The 23,278-nt window shown below is 41.8% G+C and overlaps 1 protein-coding gene across 2 annotated transcripts in view; it reads right to left on the bottom strand.

The window, feature by feature from the left end:
- The window catches only part of KAZALD1 (Kazal type serine peptidase inhibitor domain 1), a 44,386-nt gene extending 29,220 nt beyond the window's left edge, over positions 1-15,166 (bottom strand). Inside the window, exon 1 of one of the 2 annotated variants that reach the window (XM_061634395.1) lies at positions 15,078-15,166. The gene's annotated coding sequence lies outside the window, so the exon portion shown is untranslated. Of the gene's footprint in view, positions 1-9,100; positions 9,119-15,077 lie in introns of those variants that run through there. The other variant, XM_061634396.1, reaches the window with a different exon arrangement.
- Between the last annotated feature and the right edge of the window lie 8,112 nt (positions 15,167-23,278).

Here is a 23,278-nt window from a genome sequence, read left to right as displayed (position 1 = left end):
GAAACACATAGAACGTTTTGGGGCAAAATGCTGGGTACATGTTGCAAAACAGAAAAGGCATGGTAAATTAGGCTCAAGAGCTCAGGCAGGACGCATTTTGGGATTTCAGAATTCATATTATCGAGTTTGGTTGCCTGAGAAACAACAAGTGGTGTTAAGCAGAAGCATAAAGGTGATAGATAAACCTTGGAGAGACAGTCAAACAGTTATACTTGATAGTGCAAGCAAGCAGGAAGCAGCAGATGTTCCTTTTGGGCAGCAAATTCCATTAAGAACTGCATTGACTGATCTAATACACGGTGGCAAACGTACTGTAAAAAGGCTGAGAAGTGAAGACATGGCAATGCAAGATACAGAAATGCCAAGTACAAGTGCAGACACAGGTGCAGGTCCAAGTAAAATAGAGAGTGAGGAAGAAATGGAAATAGATAATGTTAGAAGGTCAGAAAGAAAAACGAAAGGTCAACCACCTCAGAGATTCACATTTAATGTTACACAACAGAATGATGAAACAGATAAATATCCAGTAGAATGGGAAAAAGAAGGACCAATAGATAAAGAAACAATGGATCTCATGTGGAAGTTTTGTGTTGAAGAATGATATATAAATGTATTATCAAATAAAAGTGAACAAAATGACTCTGTAAAACTTGTGTGAATAAAGAAATAAAGAAACAAGAACTGAATTGAAAATGTAAATAGAAACTGTAAGAAAACAAACCATGTACTGATATGTATTGTAATGAAAAGTTAATATTGTAGAAATGTAATAATGAACAATGAAGTTTTGTAATCTGTGAGTCTCAGGTGGGGGCTGTTGGTCAGTGAAGCAGGCTGTGAGACTCACAGACAGGGTTTTTAGCAAAGAGAGTGAAACCTGAAGCAGAAGGGTTAAGCTGTGAGAACAGAGCGCCAGGTTTGCCAAGGTCAGTAGCTGGCTGGGAAGCCTGATAAGGTGGGATGCTTGGAAAAGCTCAGTGTGGGGGAAAAGCTGTCTGTGAAGAGAACTGTGTCTAATGTCTTTGCCTAGTAAAGACTCTTACAAGAAACTTGCCTGGCCTAGCTTATTCCTGTTCTATGCGACTCTTGGATTCCATCCTTGTATGATCTATACACGCACACGCCAACATATAGAACCATAGTAGAGTTGGAAGGGGCCTATAAAGCCATCAATCCAACCCCCTGCGCAATGCAGGAATCCAAATCAAAGCATTCCCAACAGATGGCTGTCCAGCTGTTCTTAACCTCCCATAAAGGACACCACTTGAAAACCACTCAGCTACGGAAGGCAAAGTAAGAGTTGAAAATGATTGTTGTGTGCACTACTTTGAGATTCTGAAGTATTATACTTTCATTTGTGCATCTGTTGCAATATTTCCACGCTTCCGTTTGGCCCCTTCCAGAGTCCCCAGGGCAGCTTACAATCAAATTAAAACAAACAATAAAATAAAGCAGAAAGCTAAAAACAATAACCCAAAACCAGAGCTTGATATTCAAACAATCACAAGGGGAAGAGAGAAATAGCTAAATCAAAACAAAATATTGGCAAAACAAAAAAGTATTTACAGAATGTCATAATACCATTAAAGAGGGAGTTACTGGGGCCTTCTGAGGTAGGCAGAGGTAATATACTCATAATAACATAATGACTTTACATTTGAATTGGTGATCATTATCTAATTAGTCATTGGCTACTACATTAAATATTGAAATGGTAGACCAAAGTAATGCCATCCTGTGGCTTCAAGTGGCATTTGTATTTGTAAGATTTTTGCATAATGCCTTCAATAATAGTACATCAACATTACCTTTTAAAAATCGGATATACACATTTTGTTTCTTTGGCTGTGTACACACACCATACATTTAAAGCACATTCCCTCCAAAGAATCCTGGGAACTGGGCCCTCCAAGAGTTGCAGTTCCCAGGACACTTACCAAACTACAGTTCCCAGGATTCTTGATTGGGTGCTTTAAATATATGGTGTGTACACAGTCTAAATTCATTAAAAACTGGCTTCTTGGAGGTGAGCTTTGCAAAGGACACTTGAACTGTTATGATGTAGCAGATTTGTGTGTTTTATTTCATTTTCAAGTACATCAAAATTACCACCTTCGTTAGTAGTAATAGCTCTGATTTCACATATCCCTTGGTTGAGTTCTCTAGCACAGTTGTATCAGCTGCCATTCTACCCACTCCAGCAATAACAGCTCCTGTTTGAGGATACTTATGTTCAGAGGGAAAGGTATCAAGGAGATAAAACCAGGGAGACACAGAGTGGTTCTTGACAGAAAACATACTGAAATGTTTTCACTAGCCCAGGGTTTATTCTAAGGTTTCTTTTTTCCTACTGCACAAGCATACAGCACACTACCTGCCCCCAAACTAGACAAGTAATTTGTCCCATTACATATACTATTAGGTCTTTTTTGTGACAGTACTCACCAATACAGAGTACCAGCAGCTCTTTTGTTTGCTGTCTATGTCAGCCATTTTGTGCTGGCACCCACAGTACTTTTATCAAGATATGAGTACTGGCATCTTACTTTTTAACAAAAAAGTGCTGACTATTAATAATAAGGTTATGAAGATTTGAAAGGAACCAGTATTTATCTTCATTTCCTATTTCTTTTTATCTTTTCTCATCTGTTTCTTTTATAGAAACTGCCTAACTCCTTATTAAATCCTATATGCTCAACTGCATAAAAGCTTATTTCACAATGTACAAAATTTTTGACACTGCACAAAATGTGTCTAGCTACTCACTAGAATAAACCCTGCAACAGCCTTGCGCTTGAATTCCACCCACCCAAACTAGCCCCTTCCAGGCACCATAGCTCAAAGCAGTCTTCAATCTCAAAGGATCCCCATTTTAGGCAACATGTCATAAGGATTAGAAAGTGAAGGAAATGTTTTTTTCTAATTTACATCCAAAATAGGACCCTGAAACACAGGCAGGAAATGTTCATCATTATGTCAATAGCCCCAGTGCCCAGAAAGCCAGCCAGAAAAAGACCTGAACCCTGTGAAAAGTCAAGATGGGATAGGAGAGGATTCCGAGGGGTGGGGGGAGAGTAGTTTTGCAGGGTGTTATGGATAATCCAGATGCAAGAAACAGTTTGATGGGCAGGCTGTTGCTGTGAAGATAAGCAATAAGAGGAGAAAAATGCCTTCTCCTGCAAGCTTTTGCAAGCTTTTGCAAGCCACAGCTTTGTCCTGCAATTAAACTTAGCCTATAGCGGGACTATACTTTAAAAGTTCAGGAGTTAACTCTGGATTGCCTGTGTTTTGTGCTTGCTATTGTTCTCTCCTTTCCCTGTAGGAAGAACCAATCTCTCTTGTGCCGTTCTTTCCTTTAAACACTGAAGGCATTTTGTCTTTTGGCTCCTACACACAAATGACCTCAAGGTTTTCTTTGTGCAAAGAAATGTTTGTTTGTTTTCCCCACCATAGGTCATCAACAGTGCCTTGGATGGTGGATTAGTATACTATCATTGTACAGTTGGCAGCTCAGTCTGCTTGAAACAAAAGTTCCTTGGGGCTGATTTAAATCAGAGGCTGTGTGCACAAGGAACACATGGATGTAGGGTTCCATCCATGCAGCCTGCCATCATTTTTAAAGGGTTCTTCTTGGCCCATGAGCAATCCCATGCATGTGCATTGTTCACATGTTATCAGCCTTTGGCCTGGACAGATGCTGCTCTTGCATGTGAATGCTGCACACATAGATAAGAATCATTGAAACATGGGGCAGGGGGGGACAAGAGCATTTTTACCTAGTTTTACCTTGCATGAGTAAAAATGCTTTTGTGCTGACAGCATCTTTATTTTTATTTATTTATTTGATTTATATCCTGCCCTTTCTCCCGGTCGGAGCCCAGGGCAGCTCTTCTTGTGATTGGTCCTTGTGTGTATGATAAGAAGACTGCAACACACTGCGTGGCAGAAAGCACGCTAGATTAGAAAACTCTTTGCTGGTTTGCCAGAGGATTCTTTGGATGCAAACCAAAAATCGCATTACTGTCTATTTGGAGGTGGGAAAAATGCAGTCTCTTCTCATGCCACAGTTCAAGATTATGGGACCAGAGTAAAAGCAACAAGAAAAGAGTGCTAGGGAGTGTCCAGCTCTTTCGATCTACACAAAATGCTTTCTTTCCTTGCCAATCATCTGGGTGGTGGCAAAATAAAAAGTTTCTTCTCACTCAGTCATGTTGTCTCTGCTCCATGGGCTCACACAGACACTGAGCTGTGAGAGGCTCTGATGGATCAGCAGAACATAAAGCAGGGGCGGAGGAGAGCCTGGCCCCTAGATGCTGTTGGACTGTAATTCCCATCATCCCTGACAATTGGCCATGCTGTCTTAGGCTGCTGAGAATTGGAGTCTGACAACATCTGGTGGACCACAGGTTCCCCATCTCTGGCATAAAGAATCTGTTCATTATGGATATAGGGATTCTTCTCCCCCCTACGAAAAATACCTCCTACAGACACATCATTCAACGTTTTTTTCATTGGGTGGCAGCAGTTTAAGTGCATTGCCCCACACAAGGGAATCTGCTTTGGTTATGGCTGTCATCTGCTGTGAGGCCAGGTGTCTAAACAAGCTTGTCTCAAGTCTATCAATTTTAGAACAAGCCATGGGGTTTCATTGTGAGCAGTCATAATCCACAGCATTGCTGGCCAATTCATAAATCTCTCTAGTCTATGCCATCTAAACCAACTTTCACTCACTGCTCCTTAAGCTGGAATTCTTCTATAGGTTTTCTTGGCAAAAGCCCAGAGATCTGAGGAAATGAGCCGACAAGTCTGCCTCCCACCAGCACCTGATTTGGAACCTCTTCCTATGCAAACACAGAGAAATCCCAGAGCTTTGAGCCAAGAAAATCAAACACAGACTTTATCCCTTGTTAGTTTTATATCTTCAAGGAATTCCTATAGAGAGACTGGATGGTTCTGTGAAGAAGCCTGGTAGAAATGTAAAAGCACTGTCATTTCACAGGTACCACAGTCAAGCCTTGGAAGTGGATATCAGTTCTGAGGCGAAACTTGGCACAAATTAACCCCCTGATTTTAAACAGGGTGCCAGTGTATCCTAATTTGCAGGAACGGTCCTCTGTTTTAAGGAGTCCTTTATTTGAAAAGCTGTCCAGTCCAGATGAGAGCCAATGTGGTGTAGTGGTTAGAGTGTTGGACTGCAACCTGGGAGACTAGGGTTCGAATCCCTACACAGTCATGAAGGTCACTGGGTGACCTTGGGCCAGTAACTGCCTCTTAGCCTCAGAGGAAGGCAATGGTAAAGCCCCTCTGAATACTACTTACCATGAAAACCCTATTCATAGGGTTGCCGTAAGTCAGAATCAACTTGAAGGCAGTCTACTTCCATTTTCCCCCCAGTCCAGATACAGTTTAAAAGTAAAGAACCATCAAGGAGGAAGAGCAGCACCCTTGATGTTGTCCATCAACACTTCTCACCTGGACAGCAGATTCAGCAGGCCACAGGTTGCCAGGACACAGTTTTCTTCACTATGGTGCGGTGTGTAATATTTATTTGTTTTATTTTATTCATTATTTTATTTATATCCTGCCCTTCCTCCCAGTAGGAGCCCAGGGCTGTTTTTGTTTCATTTTATGTACATTGCTTACCTTCACACTACATAATTTGTGGGTGTATAGTCAACAATTATAAACATAATTTTGGTGTCACCTAGGAGGCAGCGATTTCCATCCCATCCTATGTTCATCTCAATCAGTGCTGTTTCCATTCTGCTATGGTTTAACTTCCACTAATACCTACATTATTTATCTCACTATCCACTATGGCCAAAACTAACATAATTAATTATGTAATTAATTTCAATGCATTACAATGCAAGGGAAAAATAAAAAACAATCCAGAAAAATACCATAGTTATTTATGTAATATTTGTGAATAATTATAGTGAATAATGGTAGCGAACAGTACTTATACTTGCTTGTGTGATGTCCATTCCTGTCTGACCTTGGACAAACATGGGAAATGCAGCAATTTCAGCTCCTGTTTCCAAAAGAATTTTCTGACATCCCTAATATCACCATAGCTATGAGGGTGATCTACCCTTAGGATGGCCCCTTACACATCTTAAAAATAGAGGAAACACATCACCTAAAACGAGGATGAAAATATTTGCATAAAATGTGCATATGCTAATTTTTATGTACAGGTGTAGATTTAGAAATAATTATTGTAATTTTAATAGAAATGCAATACTACTCACCACAGTAGGGAAGACTGTGACCAGGTGACCTGGGTGTGCCTGCAGTCCAGGTGCTGTTGAAGGGAAACTTCAAGGCCCCAGTTCTCCTTTCTCGTGGTTATCTTAAAACCAGATTTGGACCAGTCAGCTCTTCAAGGAGACTTGGGATGCCTTCAAACGGAGGGCTGTCCTTTCTAAGCTCGGGTCCAGGATACATTAAGGATTGTCTGAGCCTTTACATCTCAGCTCAACTGCTGAGATCACCCAGAAGAGTGTTGTTAGTTGTCTTCTGTATTAGAGGCCCAACAGACCTTACCGAGAAGTCAGGCATTTAGTGTTGCCAGTCCTATACTATGGAATACTTTTCCAGCAGAGATTCGGCAGGCACCTTCACTGTTAACTTTCAGACATCTCCTGAAGAGCTTTTTTATTCCAACAGGCCTATTCCATTTAAATTTTCTTCAGCAGTCATTTTAATGAAGGAACTGGCTGAAGAACTCTCAGAACCGCTGTCTATTATCTTTACGAAATCATGGTTGGTGAAGTGCCGGATGACTGGAGGAGAGCTAATGTTGTCCCTATCTTCAAAAAGGGCAAAAAGGAGGAACCGGGGAACTATAGACCAGTCAGCCTAACATCAATCCCTGGAAAAACTCTGGAGCAGATTATAAAGCAGTCAATCTGTAAGCACCTTGAAAACAATGCAGTGATTACTAGGAGCCAACATGGATTTATGAAGAACAAATCCTGCCAAACTAATCTTATCTCGTTTTTTGATCGGGTAACCTCCCTTGTAGACTGTGGGAATGCTGTGGACATAATATACCTCAACTTTAGCAAAGCTTTTGACAAAGTGCCCCATGATATTCTGATTAGCAAGCTAGCTAAATGTGGGCTGGATGGAACAACTATCAGGTGGATCCACAGTTGGCTCCAGAATCGTACTCAAAGAGTGCTTATCAATGGTTCCTTCTCAAACTGGGCAGAAGTAATGAGTGGGGTACCACAGGGCTTGGTCCTGGGCCCAGTTTTATTAACGACTTGGATGAGGAGGTACAGAGCATGCTTATCAAATCTGCAGATTATACCAAATTGGTGGGCACAGCTAATACCATGGGAGACAGAAACAAAATTCAAAGGGACCTTGATAGGCTGGAGCATTGGGCTGAAAACAACAGAATGAAATTCAACAGGGATAAATGCAAAGTTCTACACTTAGAAAAAAGAAACCAAATGCACAGTTATAAGATGGGGGATACTTGGCTCAGCAATACAACATGTGAGAAGGATCTTGGAACTGTCGTTGATCACAAGCTGAATATGAGCCAACAGTGTGATGTGGCTGCAAAAAAGACAAATGCTATTTTAGGCTGCATTAACAGAGGTATAGTTTCCAAATTGCATGAAGTATTAGTTCCCCTCTATTCAGCACTGGTTAGGCCTCATCTTGTGTACTGCATCCAGTTCTGGTCACCACACTTCAAGAAGGATGCAGACAAACTGGAACGGGTTCAGAGGAGGGCAACAAGGATGATCAGGGGACTGGAAACCTAGCCCTATGAGGAGAGACTGAAAGAACTGGGCATGTTTAGCCTGGAGAAGAGAAGACTGAGGGGAGATATGATAGCACTCTTCAAGTACATGAAAGTTTGTCACATAGAGGAGGGCCGGGATCTGTTCTCAATCGTCCCAGAGTGCAGGACACGGAATAATGGCCGCAAGTTGTAGGAAACCAGATTTCTACTGAACATCAAGAAAAACCTCCTAACTGTTAGAGCCATAGAACAATGGAACCAATTACCTAGAGAGGTAGTGGGCTCTCCGACACTGGAGGCATTCAAGAGGCTTTGATTTGGATTCCTGCATTGAGCAGGAGATTGGACTTGATGGCCTTATAGGCCCCTTCCAACTCTACTATTCTATGATTCTATGATTATCTTGTATTGCTTTTATGGTATTTTATGTTTTACTGTATTTGTATGTATTGTTGTACACCACTTTGATATTATACATGAGATGGCAGTACATAAATAAAAATAAAGTGAGAGACGTCATAGCCCCCCTAACTGCCTTTGTCGTAGTTCATGCAAACCAGCGAGGAACATAGAGAGAAAAAGAAGCAGGGGGAGGCAAATGTCTGAAAACTGGGAGGTTTGGAGGAGTGATATTTGAAAAATGAGCTAGTGCTGTCTGAAACAGGACACCTGAAGTGTATGAAATGCTGGGAATCCTCTGCTGGAGAGGCCTAGCACCCTCAGAGAACCATAGCCCCCTCACAGTTCATTCCCAGGATTTCCTGCAGAGAAGGAATGCCTATTTGACCTCTTTAAGGCTGTCTGTAGATATACCTGAAGAGGCTGACAATAGTCTCTGCTGCTCTAACAGCATCTCTTTCCAATGACAAGAACCACGCCAGAACTATTGCTCTCATCTCCTGCAACAACACAAGTTCTCCGCTCGCATTCACTGCAGAAGCCCTAAGCAAAGGGCCTTGGGCTTGCTTCCCTCTGGGCACCTTCTGAGCTGACTTCCTGTTACAAACTCCCCTCTCAGCAAATTCTTTCAGAATCCATTCTGCCTGCTGCTGCCAGCCACACTCAAGTTTCCCAAGCTCCCTCTCGGAGGAGCAAAAGAACCCCTGCTAACACTCAGAGGCTTTTTAGGATTAGCCAGCCCTGATCCTTTGCAATTCCACCCTTTTCACATCGGAAAAAGCTGCTTTCTATGTACCTTTTCCCTTTCCAGGCCAATGTCTTATTCTCTCCAGGCCCATGTGTTGTCATCAGCATCTTACCCCCTTAGTTCAGGAGGAGTAGGGGATTTGCAGTTACAACAAACTGTACTAGAAGGCTATCGAGTAGCATTACCAAAGAATCCTGCTGCAGCCTCCCTTCAGTCCTCAGGTATGTTTGAAGGTCCTCCACACCATTGGAAACTCTGTTTTGTTTCCCAAACCTTTGGGCACATGGGATTGACAGAGATTCAGCACTAGGCAAAGGGTAGCCAGAAACGTCAATGAGGGTATCACCAGCCAAGCGTCCTACTAAGAGAGGTTCCCTCAGCCAGCAGTGCCTGCCCCAGTTTATAACAAGGCACATTGAGGGATGGATGCTGCAACAGAGATCACAGCCCCTTTATCTGGATGCACAGCAGAAAGCAGGGGCCTTAACAAGCCTATAGATTTTGTGAGTATACCTATGTGCAAAAGGGTCAGTGACAAAACTATATTAAAGAATGTTGGGCCTTTGCTAAACTTTGTTGTTCATACAATAAATGTGCATTGGTTCCCCACTTATTACTCAGTTTGTAAAATTTTCCTTAAGGTCACAAGAGCATCTCATTTTCCCAGCATCCAAATTGCAATGTTTTGCACCCTAGGAGCCAATCAGCAAAAAAGGAGAGTGTGTTAGCTACTAAGAAGAGTCTTCTAACATGCTTTCTTGTCCTTTCATGCTTATTGGAGCCAATAAGAGTGAAAGGAGATGAGTCAGTCACTGAGAAGGTTCTTCCCAGTGGCTAACACACCCCTTTCATGCTGATTGGCTCATAGGATACTGGAGACATAGGGACCCTGCTGAGACCCTGCTCCCAAAAATGTAAGGGATCTAAGACATACACACCCGAGAACCTGGATGACTACACTCCTGATTAGCCACACCTGGGGAATGGGTTGATCTGCCGATTAGTTTCGAAATCACCTGAGAAACTGATCCCACCAGGTTTCACAGTAAAAAGGGGCAGGGTGGTGGAGAAGCACTGGAACCAGCAGAACAGTGAGATTGATTGAGAACTTGTTTCTACCTTCTGTGTGCAGTGTAGTTCTTTACGAGTTTGTGTTTCTTCTGTTTGAAAGTAATAGAGAAAACTGTTGCTGCAGGTTTGCCTCAGACAGCAAAATATCTTGGATTGGTCCTGCCCCTGTGTGTTGCCTAGAGAGCAGAGGCAAAGCTGGACTGCAAGCTGAGCCAATAAGCGCTTCCCCCATGACAACCAGATGTCACTTCAACAATTGTTCCCATTTTACAGAGGTATTTTCCTGGGGCTATACATTGATGCAACTTGGTCAGATCTTGCAGAACCAAGCCCACTGACACCCACTCACCAGTACACATACACACACATCCCTTAACCTGTACATTTATGTATTTTTCACAGCATCTTTTTCTTCATATTGTAACATGCAGTAAAGTTAGTCTAACAAACTAAGGCTCTTTCCAGGAATCCGACATTCTCCTTCACTTGGAGCTAAACTGGAGGAAGTGGGAATTGGAAAACTCCAGACTGAACAGGCAAGCACCTGGTGTGTGTTTCTCCCCCACCCCCTTGTGCCTCCCAAGGTTCCCTGGGGCATCCGGTCGCAATGCATGTTTTCTCCATTATATGCCTTGTCCGGGTAGCAGACTACAAAGACATTAGAAGGAACAGGGCAAGCTCAGCTTCATATAATGTCTGGCTAGGAAAGCAACCTGGCATTAACTATAAGTACTACAGACAGCGGAGCCATTCCTAACATAGAGACTCTATTTGAAACACACAGATCACATCAGGAACCACTTCTGAGGTTGGAAAAACAAGTAGTACATGTGCCATACATTTCTGCTATTGTGCGTACATCTGCAGTTTACAGAGCAAGCCAGGACTGCAAGCAGATGAGGTTGGATCAGCATCCCAGTGCTGGTCTCAGCATAAAAATCACATATGAAGGCCCTTTTGCTCTCAAAAGTGAGTGAGGTTAGCAGGTTAGTAAAAAAAATTACATGCTAGTAATTTTTGTGGGCTTGTTACAAGACTGATGTAATGTAGCAAATCAGTTTAAGAGTTCACTAGGATTCCTGGACAGCCATCCTCTCAAACACTCTGTAAGGATACAGGACCACATAATGTAGCCTTATATGGGGACCAAAGACGCCAGATAAATTATCAGCTCAAGGCTTTGTCTATCAATCATTCTCTTTAACCCTTTCACACCATTAAGTGAACACCAGAGTATGTGAAGCCTCTTCTTTCCCTACAGCTCAGCAGATCCACAAAAGCCATTTAAAAGTGCTGTGAAAGCCCAGCCATCTGAGCTAAAGTTGGGAAAGCCCATCTGCTAGAATGAATGAGTTAAACCTATTCCACTTTTGAAACGACTGAATGGAACTTTGTTTTCAGTGCAGCATTTTTGCTGAGAAGGGAATGCCACTGAAGTGGGAGAGAGAGAGCGCGCGCAACTCCCTTGGGAGGGCATTAATCCTTCCAATGCAATGAGCTGGGAATTGTGCACAACAGAAAAGCTATTGAGGCACGAAGAATACATTCACAGTAGAGTTTTGCAGGCCTTCTCCACACACTGCTGAAAAAGGGAAGCCCTGCACTGGCCAGGTCTAGACAAAACATCCGTGTAGTCACTCAAAGCCCATATGCAGTCTTGCAGCTGCTGCCAATTGACTACCCATTACCACACCCACTGGCTTCTCTGCCCACCTTATAAAATTAAAGCATGTGCAATAATCTTGCTCAGTTTGTCATCTACAGAGCTAGCAATGTTTTGTTTTCAACCATTCAAGGTCAAAACAATTTACTTCATTTTTTTTATTCATTTTCATCATAGGCATCAAAAGGCACCTCCCATTTCAGTAGATTTCAACATTTGTTGTGAGCATATTTGCATTGCTGCAGTGCCTCTCAGCACCATTTCCCTCTTTCTTCTTCATGGTTCCACTTCAGTCTCCTTTGCCAACACTGGCTTTTAATCTTATTTGCTGTGGTAGCTAGGGATGGGGAAGAAATTGGATTCAGATCACATTTAAAGGCAAATCTACAAAATTTGCACTTTCCGAAACAATATCCAAACCAACACACAGATATCCTTCGGAATTTGCATTTCTCCAAATTTTGCAGTGAGGTTCTCCAGCCAAGTAATGTGCACAAAGATGCATAGACTCAGGCCGCCCTGGGCTCCTGCTGGGAGGAAGGGTAGGATATAAATCAAATGATAAATAAATAAATAAATAAAGTGTGCATAAAAATGGATATATATTAGCGAAAATAGCATATGCAAATGCATTATATTAGGGGAAATTGCTTTGAAAAAATGTACATATGAGGAGAAATGCACAGTAAAATGCTGATGGATTTTCATGAGGATAGCAAAGAGTCTGGTGGCATCTTAAAGACAGTTAATGGCCCATCTATGGCTGCAATTCTAATCATGTCTATTCAGAAGTAAGCCCCATTCAGTTCAATGGAACTTACTCATAGGTAATGGGGTTAGGTTTGCAGCCTATCCTGTTAGCTTATCCAGACAGGAATACAACACACTTAACCACATATAAATCTCTTGTATAGTGCAACATTTTATTTCATAACTGTGTATTTTATACAGAAAATGGTCATGTGTGCATCTACTGAAACATAATGCTTAAGCTAATTTACATTTTAAAATTTTGAAATAAACATTTTTTTGCATGGCAGTTTTAAATCCTTTTTTGACACCAATGTACTCCTGCCATGTAAAAAGAATAATGAATGAAGTGTTCTACTAGTTTTTAAATTCAAGTGGGATTTGGATGGGAGAAAGGCAAGAACACTTTTAAAACAAAAAAAATTAAACAATGTTTTAGGGGATGGATGGTAAAAAAAATGAGCAGTCAAATCCAGATGGTTCTCTTCTATGTGACAAAAAGGCACAGACATTTAACTGAGGAGCACAGGTAAAGCCTACATGTAACAAAAGAAGTCTTTCCATGTGGAAAGAACCAGAATGAATGGTGCATTCCATTGGTTTTTAAAATTCACAGTAGGAAATGGATAAAGGGTGCAATCCTAATCCCACTTACATTGGAGTGACCCCCACTGAATTCAGTGGAATTTACCTCTGAGTAGGCACTGGGAGCAAATAAGACCAATGACTCTGAGAGCAAATAAAGCAATGTAAATTTTCAGTGAGAGTTTGTGGCTTTTTTAGTAATTTGTTTGACAGCATTGAATGTGCTACTCTCAAAGCAAATATAAAAATTAAAGAATGTTCAGTACAGCTCTAATTACAGGTCAGTTAAAGGGGCTGAGGAAACTGCAACTACTCTATCTTCTGTATTTTATAGTTGCTTTTACTACTGCTTTAAATTTGTCATTTCTTATGTTTTTATATGTTTAATGTGTTTTATTGTTTACTGTTTCTTAAACAAATCTTATCTAAGTTTGAGCACATTTTAATGTAGGAAAAAACAGGTACAAAATGTATAAATACATAAATACGTTTGAGCTGTACCAATAGGAGAACTGTGCTAAAGAAAGAAAGCCTGCATCTAAACAACTGGTTTTTAGGCAAACTCTGTATGAATCCCTTTTGTCCTGCCAGCTACACATCGCCTTTGCCATTGATTAAGCAGTTATCAATTCTATGTGATTTTTTGAAAGGGACTAGATAGTCTACATTCCAGGCTAAATTGTCTGGTATTCTCATCTCAACAAGATTCAATGTGTTAATTTCCTCTTGAATCCAAAGAGGTCTGTGGTCCTCCAGATGTTGGTGGACTATAAGTCCCATCATTCCTAGCCATTGGCAATGCTGGCTGAGACTGATGGGAGTTGGAATCCAACAACATCTGGAGGGCCACAAGTTTACCTTCCCAGTCTAGATACAATACTTAAGAGTTCCTGCTGTTTCGACTTCTAGAGTGTATAGAAGAGTTTGCCATATGGGATCTCTGTGGCAAGTGGGTTCTTCAGGAAACACAACTTGCCTGCTGACCAACAGTGCACTGAACCCACTTCCTCTTCCTTACCTTACACCCTGAATGATTCTTCCTGTTTTATAAAGGGCAAAGCACCACAGGAATATCATTGATCTATAAATGGTGTACGGCCTCTTTGAGAATAATTTGGCTTCCTTTCAGCTGTTGGGAGGTGTAGGGTCCCTTGTGCATGAAATAGAAAACTAAGGCATAGGCACAGGAAATGCTGGGCTGCATTTCCTGCTGCTTTTTTAAAAAAATCTATTTTAAGTAAATATATATGAGGCTAGTTTGAAGCCACAGTCCCCAAGCAGATATCCTGCAGTGGAATCTTACTCTGTCATTATGCAGAAAGTTTATTCCTGAAACTCTTCCTTTGACAGCAAGGCAAAACATCTATTCTCTTCTGTTTCCTTATACAAAGTGCTGTAGCATTTCTTGTATGGGGCTTCAGAATCCTTGTCTATTTGAACTTCATAATAATCCTGGGAGGTGAATTGTTTTATTCCGATTTCCCATTTATGAAAAGAGATAAAGACTTCCAAGGTTTAGGTAAGATTTAAACTAAGATCTCCTAGATCCAGAGTGTGCTGCCCACTGAACCATGCTTGCTCCAAATTGACTTGAGATCCAGAAAGAAAAAGTAGCCAATTTCTTGCAAAAATGTAGATGTAACTCGTAAGAAATAAACAGAACTCACAAGCTTAGGTAATGGCAAGAAGAGCATTAAAAGGACAAAAACAAACAGATACATCCTGCAGATTTAGGTTGTCAACTAGTGTCTTCATTTTAAAGGTTCCCCCTTAAAATATAGCACTGCAGCTTTATGGAACACAAGTACAGGAAGATATATTGGCAGCAAAGTCTATTTAGTGCCATCAGAAGTTAAAAAGTGACTTGTTTTCCTATAAAACATGATGAAATTGAGAAAGAAACCACCAGGATACCAAAGGCACCTCTACATTCAAACTTTTTTTTCCCTATTCCGCATCTCACAGTTGATGAAAGGAGATCAAGTTTGCTTTAAAGTGCTTCTCTTCCACTTGTTCCCTCATGAAATAACTCCTTTCTCTTATAAATCACAGTAACTATCACACTTTTAACATGATCTCTGAATTTCCAATACCTTGACACAGTTTACATGGCTGCTTGGTGAAAGGGGGTAGAGTATTTTTATCTCAGCAGATTCGTACCTCCCTTATTGCTTCATCCTGTAGTAACTAGCAAAGCAAATGGTTCTGCAGCAGCTGGTGTTTGGAGAGTGGTGTTCAACTCTCACCCTCACCTTGTCCCTCAAAGCCATTTTATGGCATTGGAGGGATTTTACTGGGACAGCAATTAATCATTGGTATCAGAAGGTGTGATATTTGGCTTTAGCTGAAAAATTGATGCAAAATTTATAGTTGTTGAGGGGACAAGAAAAAAGCAATGATTTTATTGGGAATTGGTTTGACTTTATTATGTATACAGAGCACAATCTGACTCCTCCCACCCAGTTACATTCAACTATGGAACTCATGATTCACTATTGCTTCTTTTGCAAATGGACCTTGATTTGGTGTAGATTCTTTCTTTCTTTCTTTCTTTCTTTCTGTTTAACATATTTATCTCATCTGAACTGAGATTTTATCCTATTTTGGACTGGAGGTGTTCCTGTGATAAGAGAAAAGAAAAGGAGTAATATAATACCTGATAAATTTATGAAGGTCTTTACAATAGCTGGCCTGTAGTGTTTAGTTGTTATTTTCAATTTATTTCATACCGAACATATGTTAATACACTTGTATCTTGTATTATATTTATGTATATACATAAAATCCAAATAAACATGTATACAAAAAAGGCAAGTCACCCACTAAAACCAGGCCTTTCTTTAAAACAGTAATAGTGCGTTATTAGAAATAGCTACATAAGAGGAAAAGATCCATCCATTTTCCAGTGTTGGTAGGGTGTATGCCTATAAACAACTTAGCCATTAAAAAAAGTACTACTGTTGATTTAAACTCTGCACGTTATTCCACTGCCAGAGCTTGGATTTTTCCATAGGCTCTGTCCAACAGCATTCACATAAAACTTGCACAGGAAGCAAAAGAACAGTAGAGGTTAGAAATGCTGCTCGAGAGAAAACAAGCAGAAATGAGTAGTGTATTTTTACGTTTCTCCCAAAGTCTTGTCCTTTTCTGTGTATTATAGTTGTAGACAAAAATCTATAAAATATTTACTTTAAAAGAATGAAAGAAATGCTGCTTAAGCAGGGACATATTCTTGCAAATTCTAGAAAGAGGGTGATCGCACTAGCGTCCCACTTCTTAACATAAGCTCCACTCTGTTCTAGGCTGACAGGTAATTTTAACACACTGCAAACTTATTTATATTTCATCAAGTTGCAAAATTCTTTTATATAGCCCAGTCTATCCGTAAAAAAAAAAAAAAACAGGTTCTTCCCTTGGATTTTAGAAAGCAAACTGTATTAAACTCTGTAAATTGTGTATGATTTTAATTATGTCAAGTTTCACACTCTGGATCTATGACTGTATAATAAATAACTGAACTGATTTATATTTCAGATATATTTCAGGTATATATTTTTATACCACTGAATGTTCAGAATTTATAAGTGGTGTGCACAGAATTTATTGTGCACTGATGGAGCCCCATTTTTGATTTGGTGACAGAAAGGGCCATCTCCTCTATATAACACTACCTGTCTGCTGAGGTCTGTAGGACAGGTCCTGCTCTGTGTCTCACCACCATCAGACCTGCAGTTGGTGAGATCAAAGGAAAGGACATTTTCCATGGCAGTGTCCATGCTATGGAATTGCTCTGGCACAGTGGTATGGATGTGGCCCTCCAAACCACTCTGTCCAGCCCTCGGGAGTCTCCCCAGGCCTTGACCCTTCTTCAGATCATGTCCACTCTCCCTAGGCCCCACCCCTCGCCAGCCCTACCCAGTGCCTTCCTTTACTGCTTTTGCCTGGTTGGATTTTTTCTTTTTCGATTTGTTGCATAAAAATGTTTGCCTGGATGGAGAATGGAGAGATATGTATGTGTATAGATTAGAAACTTCTGAGTTTTGTATAGCTGGAATGCAGGCTACTGTACAAAAGTAGGAGTATCATTTTTACTCCAGCCACTTTTGCCTCAGGCCCACCCACCACTGGCATGTGGCCCCTGGAAGGCTTCCCATGAGGGAATGTGGACCTCAGGCTGAACAAGTTTCTCCACCCTTATCCTAGGAGATCCATCATGCTCCTTCCCTCATGGTGTTCCATGGCGTGGTGAAAACATTTCTGCTTAGAGAAATGCAAGGCTGGAATCGTTCTTGATTTATCTCCAGTTTGTACAAAAATGTGGTTTTAATCTGCTGCTGCTCCTGTCTTCCACCTTTGAGCATGGATATGAGATGAAAGATGAGATATACATTTTTAAAATAAATACATTCACAAGTGCAGGACTTTCCAAATTAAGACTTCCCTCCCAAAGTAACCCGTTATTGCCTAATAGGTCAAAACCCTTTTTTCAGACTATATTTTTCCTGAACATTTTCTCAAATTGTGCAAACAGAACAAAAGAATGATATCACAGTGTAATAAAGCAAATTTCTGTCATCGTTAAATGTCACCAGTGACAATTCAAATCTTATGCCAGAATCCTGCAAAGATCCAATCTGTGCATCAGGAGTGAAGAACCTGTGGCCCTTGAGGTAGTGCTGGATTACAACTCCCATCATCCCTGATATGGGGTGGTTAGGGTTGATGGGATTTGAAGTCCAACAGGATTGATATGGCCACTGGTTCCCCATCACTGCAAGGGAAGTATATCTGTCCAAACAAATTATGGATTTTAGTAAAAAGTCTAGCTGAGGAATATTTGTCACCATGTGAAATGAATGTGCACCATCGTTCTATGAAGGAATTTATTATTATTGTTGTTGTTGTTGTTATTGTTATTGTTATTATTAAATTTTATTTATACCCCGCCTTTCAGCCAAAGGACCTCAGGATGGCTTATAAGAAAAATAAACAGTTATAAAAATACAATAAAAATATTATAAAAGCAATACAATTTACAAAAATTAATTTAAATAACAAATAACATTATCATTATCGGCAGTGCCAGCAAAGAGGAGGTGGTGTTAGCGGGGGCGGCAGTTCCTGAGAGGCAGAAGGACGATAGGCATTTGTTACAGCAAAGCTATTTGCTGTTTCAGTGTTGTCTTCCTCTCCATGTCCTCGGGCTCGCTCAGCTGCTGCTCCCCAGGCTTCTGCTGCTGCTGGTGGTGATGGTTTATGTTGGGAGGTGGCTGCAGGAGCTCGGGCTCGGGGACCTGGGCCTTGCCTGGAGCAGGAGGAGGAGAAGGACAAGGCCATTTGCCATTTGTATTTGTTGCATTATGTCCATTAAAGCCAGATTCAAAATCTGTTGGTACCATTAATTAGATGTAGGCATTTCCTCCCATTATTTAGACAAGCTTTCCAGACAATGGTCTGAGGGCATAGAATGCAGCCAACTTCCTCAAGTTAAGCAGGCCTGAATCTGGTCCATGCTTAGATATGAGTTCATCTAAGAACCCTGCGTATTCTGCCTTGAGTTCCATGATGGAAGACCCCAAAGGAGGCATCACAAAGGCAAACATGGCCATTGTACCATGGAAAGGAAGGGAAAAGGCCAAGAGGGTTCTGAAGCCGTGTGCTCTAAGCCGTGTGCTCTGAAGGGCTCCATAGCAGCTTGATTGGAAGGGGTGTGGCCTGATAGCTATTGGCTGAAGGGCGTGGCCTCAGAACTGCTGAGGGCAACAAGCAGCAGCTGTGCATGCTGGGACTCTCATTCTGCTTCCTGACTCCTAACAGAGCACAGCAGAGCAGAGGGAGCTGTCTCAGTTGGTCTACAGGTGAGGACATATAAGCAAGCCAGCTTTCAGAGCGAGTGAACAGGGAGAGCAAACAGGAGTTTGACAAAGGAGTTTGACAGGGGAGGTCAAGGGGGAGGTCCCCCCCCAAACCAAACAAATTACTAATTCTCCTTGTATAGCGCACCGCATACCAGTGGGACTCTCAAGTTTACCCTGAAGTAGGACAGGACAAAGCACAGGCCACTCCAAAAAAAGTAGTCAGAAAGAAACAAAAGGTAGAAGAGAGTATGAATGGGAAGGATACTCCAGTGGCTGTGACCTGCAAGGTGTGTGCCATGTTTGTTTTCTTGCCTGAGAACAACATGGCGTACACGTGCAACAAGTGCAAGCTTGTGGCACTGTTGGAAGAAAGAGTGAGAGGCCTGGAATGGTGGGTGGCCACACTGAGGACTATAAGAGATGATGAAGAGTTCTTAGACAGAACGCTGGAAAAACAGCAGCAAAGAGAAGTGGAGGTGGAAGAGCAACAGCATGTGGTAGCAGAAGAGGAGACTGCTTTGGAGAGGAGCAACAAAGTGGAGGTGACTCCGTGGGAAAGGGTGACAGGAGCGGAAGAGCTAGAAGACACCCTTCACCAGTGGAGCTATGGAACCGCTTTCAACCACTCGAAGATGAGACTGGAGGACAGCCTGTGGTAGAAGAATTACAGGAGACCCCTTGCGACAATGAGCAAGAGGCTGAAGCTCAATCAAGCAGGGACAATGAAACCACGCCCCACAACAAGAAGAGAAGAATGCTACTAGTGGGAGACTCCCTACTGCGTGGCATCAAAACCCAAGTATACCGAGAAGATCCGTGGACTCGCCAGGTATGCTGTCTACCAGGAGGATGGATTAGAGATGTGATGGAAGGGTTGCCATCACTCATCAAGCCCACTGACAGGTATCCCTTTCTCCTCATCCATGTGGGAACAAATGATACTGCCAAATGGAGCTATGAAGAAATCACATCAGACTTTGAAGCTCTGGGAAGGAAACTCAAGGACTTTGGAGCCCAGATAGTTTTTTCATCCATCCTTCCAGTACTCAGAAGAGGAGTAGAAAGGGAAAGAAAAATACTCTGTGTGAATGAATGGCTACAAAGATGGTGCCAATGTGAGAGATTTGAATTCCGGGACCATGGGCTATGCTTCCTGGAAGATGGACTGATTCCTAAAGGGGAGGGAGACATAAACTTGGTGGTAAAAACTGATGAAGGCTTATGCACAGTAGCGGCACCAAAGAGATTGGCTCTAATAGGGCCCAGTAACAGTCCTCAGAAAAATGTAGTAAGATAGCCAAGCCATAAATCACATGGTCTTTAATGTCTTTATACTAATGCACAGAGCATGGGAAACAGGCAGGACGAACTTGAACTCTTAATACAGGAGGGTAATTACGACTTGACAGGTATAACTGAAACTTGGTGGGATGACTCCCATGACTAGAATACAGCAATTGAAGGATATAACTTGTTCAAAAAGAACAGAAGGAATAAAAATGGAAGTGGAGTCGTGCTATATGTTAAAAATATATATCCCTGCACAGAAATACAGGAAGATGAGCTTGATGGCTCCATCAAGAGTATCTGGATTAAAATTAATGGGGCAAGTAATAAAAGGAATGTGGTGCTTAGAGTCTACTACCGACCACCCAATCAAGAAGAAGACAAGAATGTAAATTTTGAAAAGCAAATTGCCAATGTTTCGAGGAGGCATGATGTAGTAGTAATGGGGAATTTCAATTATCCCGATATCTGTTGGGAGACAAACTCTGCCAAACACGGCCCCTCCAAGAAATTTCTGACTTGTGCTGGAGATAACTTTCTCCTACAGAAAGTGGAGGAAGCAACCAGAGGATCAGCTATCCTGGACTTGATTCTAACCAATAGAGATGATTTGGTGGATGAAGTGGCAGTTACGGGAACTCTGGGGGAAGGTGACCACACCATACTTGAATTTTTGATTTTAACAGAAGCAAAAGCTGAGAGAAGCCATACGCGCACCCTGGCCTTCAGGAGATCTGATTTTAATAAACTCAGAAATTGTAAGTACCGTTCCATGGCAAGCCACCCTAATGAGAAAAGGAGTCCAAGATGGGTAGGAGTATCTAAAAAAGGATGGCAAGCAATTCCAACAAAGAAAAAAGGGGGGAAACAATGTGGCTTCACAAAAAGCTTAGATGACCTGAAAACAAAAAAGGACACATACAGGAAGTGGAAAGAAGGCCAGGCCACAAAGGAAGAGTACAGGCAGGTATCACAGAATTGCAGGGATGATGTCAGGAAGGTTAAAGCTGAGAAGGAGCTGAGGTTAGCGAGATATGCTAAAAGCAACAAAAAAAGCTTTCTTCAGGTACATCCATAGTAAAAGACAGAGAAAAGAAATGGTGGCACAGCTACTCAATGAGGATGGCAAAATGACAACAGATGACAAAGAAAAGGCAGAAGTGCTCAATTCCTACTTTGGCTCAGTCTTCTCCCAAAAAGGGGTCTATGACCCTCCCAGGAAACATGAAGTAGATGGGGTTGGATTGGAACTTGAGAATGATAGACAAATGGTCAAGGAATACCTAATCACTTTGAATGAGTTCAAATCGGCAGGGCCCAATAAACTGCATCCTAGAGTATTGAAGGAACTGGCTGAAGAACTCTCAGAACCGCTGTCTATTATCTTTACGAAATCATGGAGGACTGGTGAAGTGCGGGATGACTGGAGGAGAGCTAATGTTGTCCCTATCTTCAAAAAGGGCAAGAAGGAGGAACCAGGGAACTACAGACCTGTCAGCCTAACATCAATCCCTGGAAAAACTCTGGAGCAGATTATAAAGCAGTCAATCTGTAAGCACCTTGAAAGCAATGCAGTGATTACTAGGAGCCAACATGGATTTATGAAGAACAAATCCTGCCAAACTAATCTTATCTCATTTTTTTATTGGGTAATCTCCCTTGTAGACTGTGGGAATGCTGTGGACATAATATATCTCGACTTCAGCAAAGCTTTTGACAAAGTGCCCCACGATATTCTGATTAGCAAGCTAGCGAAATGTGGACTGGATGGAACAACTATCAGATGGATCCACAGTTGGCTCCAGAATCGTACTCAAAGAGTGCTTATCAATGGTTCCTTCTTAAACTGGTTGGAAGTAATGAGTGGGGTACCACAGGGCTTGGTCCTGGGCCCAGTGCTCTTCAACATTTTTATTAACGACTTGGATGAGGAGGTACAGAGCATGCTTATCAAATTTGCAAATGATACAAAATTGGGGGCATAGCTAATACCATGGAAGACAAAAACAAAATTCAAAGGGACCTTGATAGGCTGGAGCATTGGGCTGAAAACAACAGAATGAAATTCAACAGGGATAAATGCAAAGTTCTACACTTAGGAAAAAGAAACCAAATGCACAGTTGGGGGATACTTGGCTCAGCAATATGACACATGAGAAGGATCTTGGAATTATTGTTGATCACAATATGAATATGAGCCAACAGTGTGATGTGGCTGCAAAAAAGACAAATGCTATTTTAGGCTGCATTAACAGAAATATAGTTTCCAAATTGCTTGAAGTATTAGATCCCCTCTATTCAGCACCAGTTAGGCCTCATCTTGAGTACTGCATCCAGTTCTGGTCACCGCACTTCAAGAAGGATGCAGACAAACTGGAACAGGTTTAGAGGAGGGCAACAAGGATGATCAGGGGACTGGAAACAAAGTCCTATGAGGAGAGACTCTAAGAACTGGGCATGTCTAGCCTGGAGAAGAGAAGGCTGAGGGGAGATATGATAGCACTCTTCAAGTACATGAAAGTTTGTCACATAGAGGAGGGCCGGGATCTGTTCTCAATCATCCCAGAGTGCAGGACACAGAATAATGGACTCAAGTTGCAGGAAGTCAGATTTCGACTGAACATCATGAAAAACTTCCTAACTGTTAGAGCCATACGACAATGGAACCAATTACCTAGAGAGGTAGTGGGCTCTCCGACACTGGAAGCATTCAAGAGGCAGCTGGACAGCCATCTGTCGGGAATGCTTTGATTTGGATTCCTGCATTGAGCAGGGGGTTGGACTTGATGGCCTTATAGGCCCCTTCCAAACCTACTATTCTATGATTCTATACCTGCACATTCACTCTCTACATGTTTTTTTTTGTCTCCTTGATGCCAGCATCAACAGTCACATAGAGCAAAGGCAGAATCAGGCCCTTTGTCCACTGAGATAGGCAAAGAGACAGAACAGAAATGCTCCTCGCCCACTTCCCAAACTGGAGTGTAGTCAGAGTATATAACACGCCTGAGATGGCCACTGTCTGTTCTTTCTCTCACACGCTCAGTTCATCGGTGCTCTGTTCCCCATCCTTGTCTCCCCTTTCCCTCTTCTTCTTTCTTGACCTTCCTTTTTCTCCTGGGTAATGCCCCATGCTGCTTTTCTCCCTG

This window comes from Rhineura floridana, chromosome 7 (assembly GCF_030035675.1).
Source record: "Rhineura floridana isolate rRhiFlo1 chromosome 7, rRhiFlo1.hap2, whole genome shotgun sequence".
NCBI classification, from domain to species: Eukaryota; Metazoa; Chordata; class Lepidosauria; order Squamata; family Rhineuridae; genus Rhineura; species Rhineura floridana.
The sequence above is the reverse complement of the archived record's forward strand: the minus strand, read 5'-3'. Positions and strand labels throughout refer to the sequence as shown.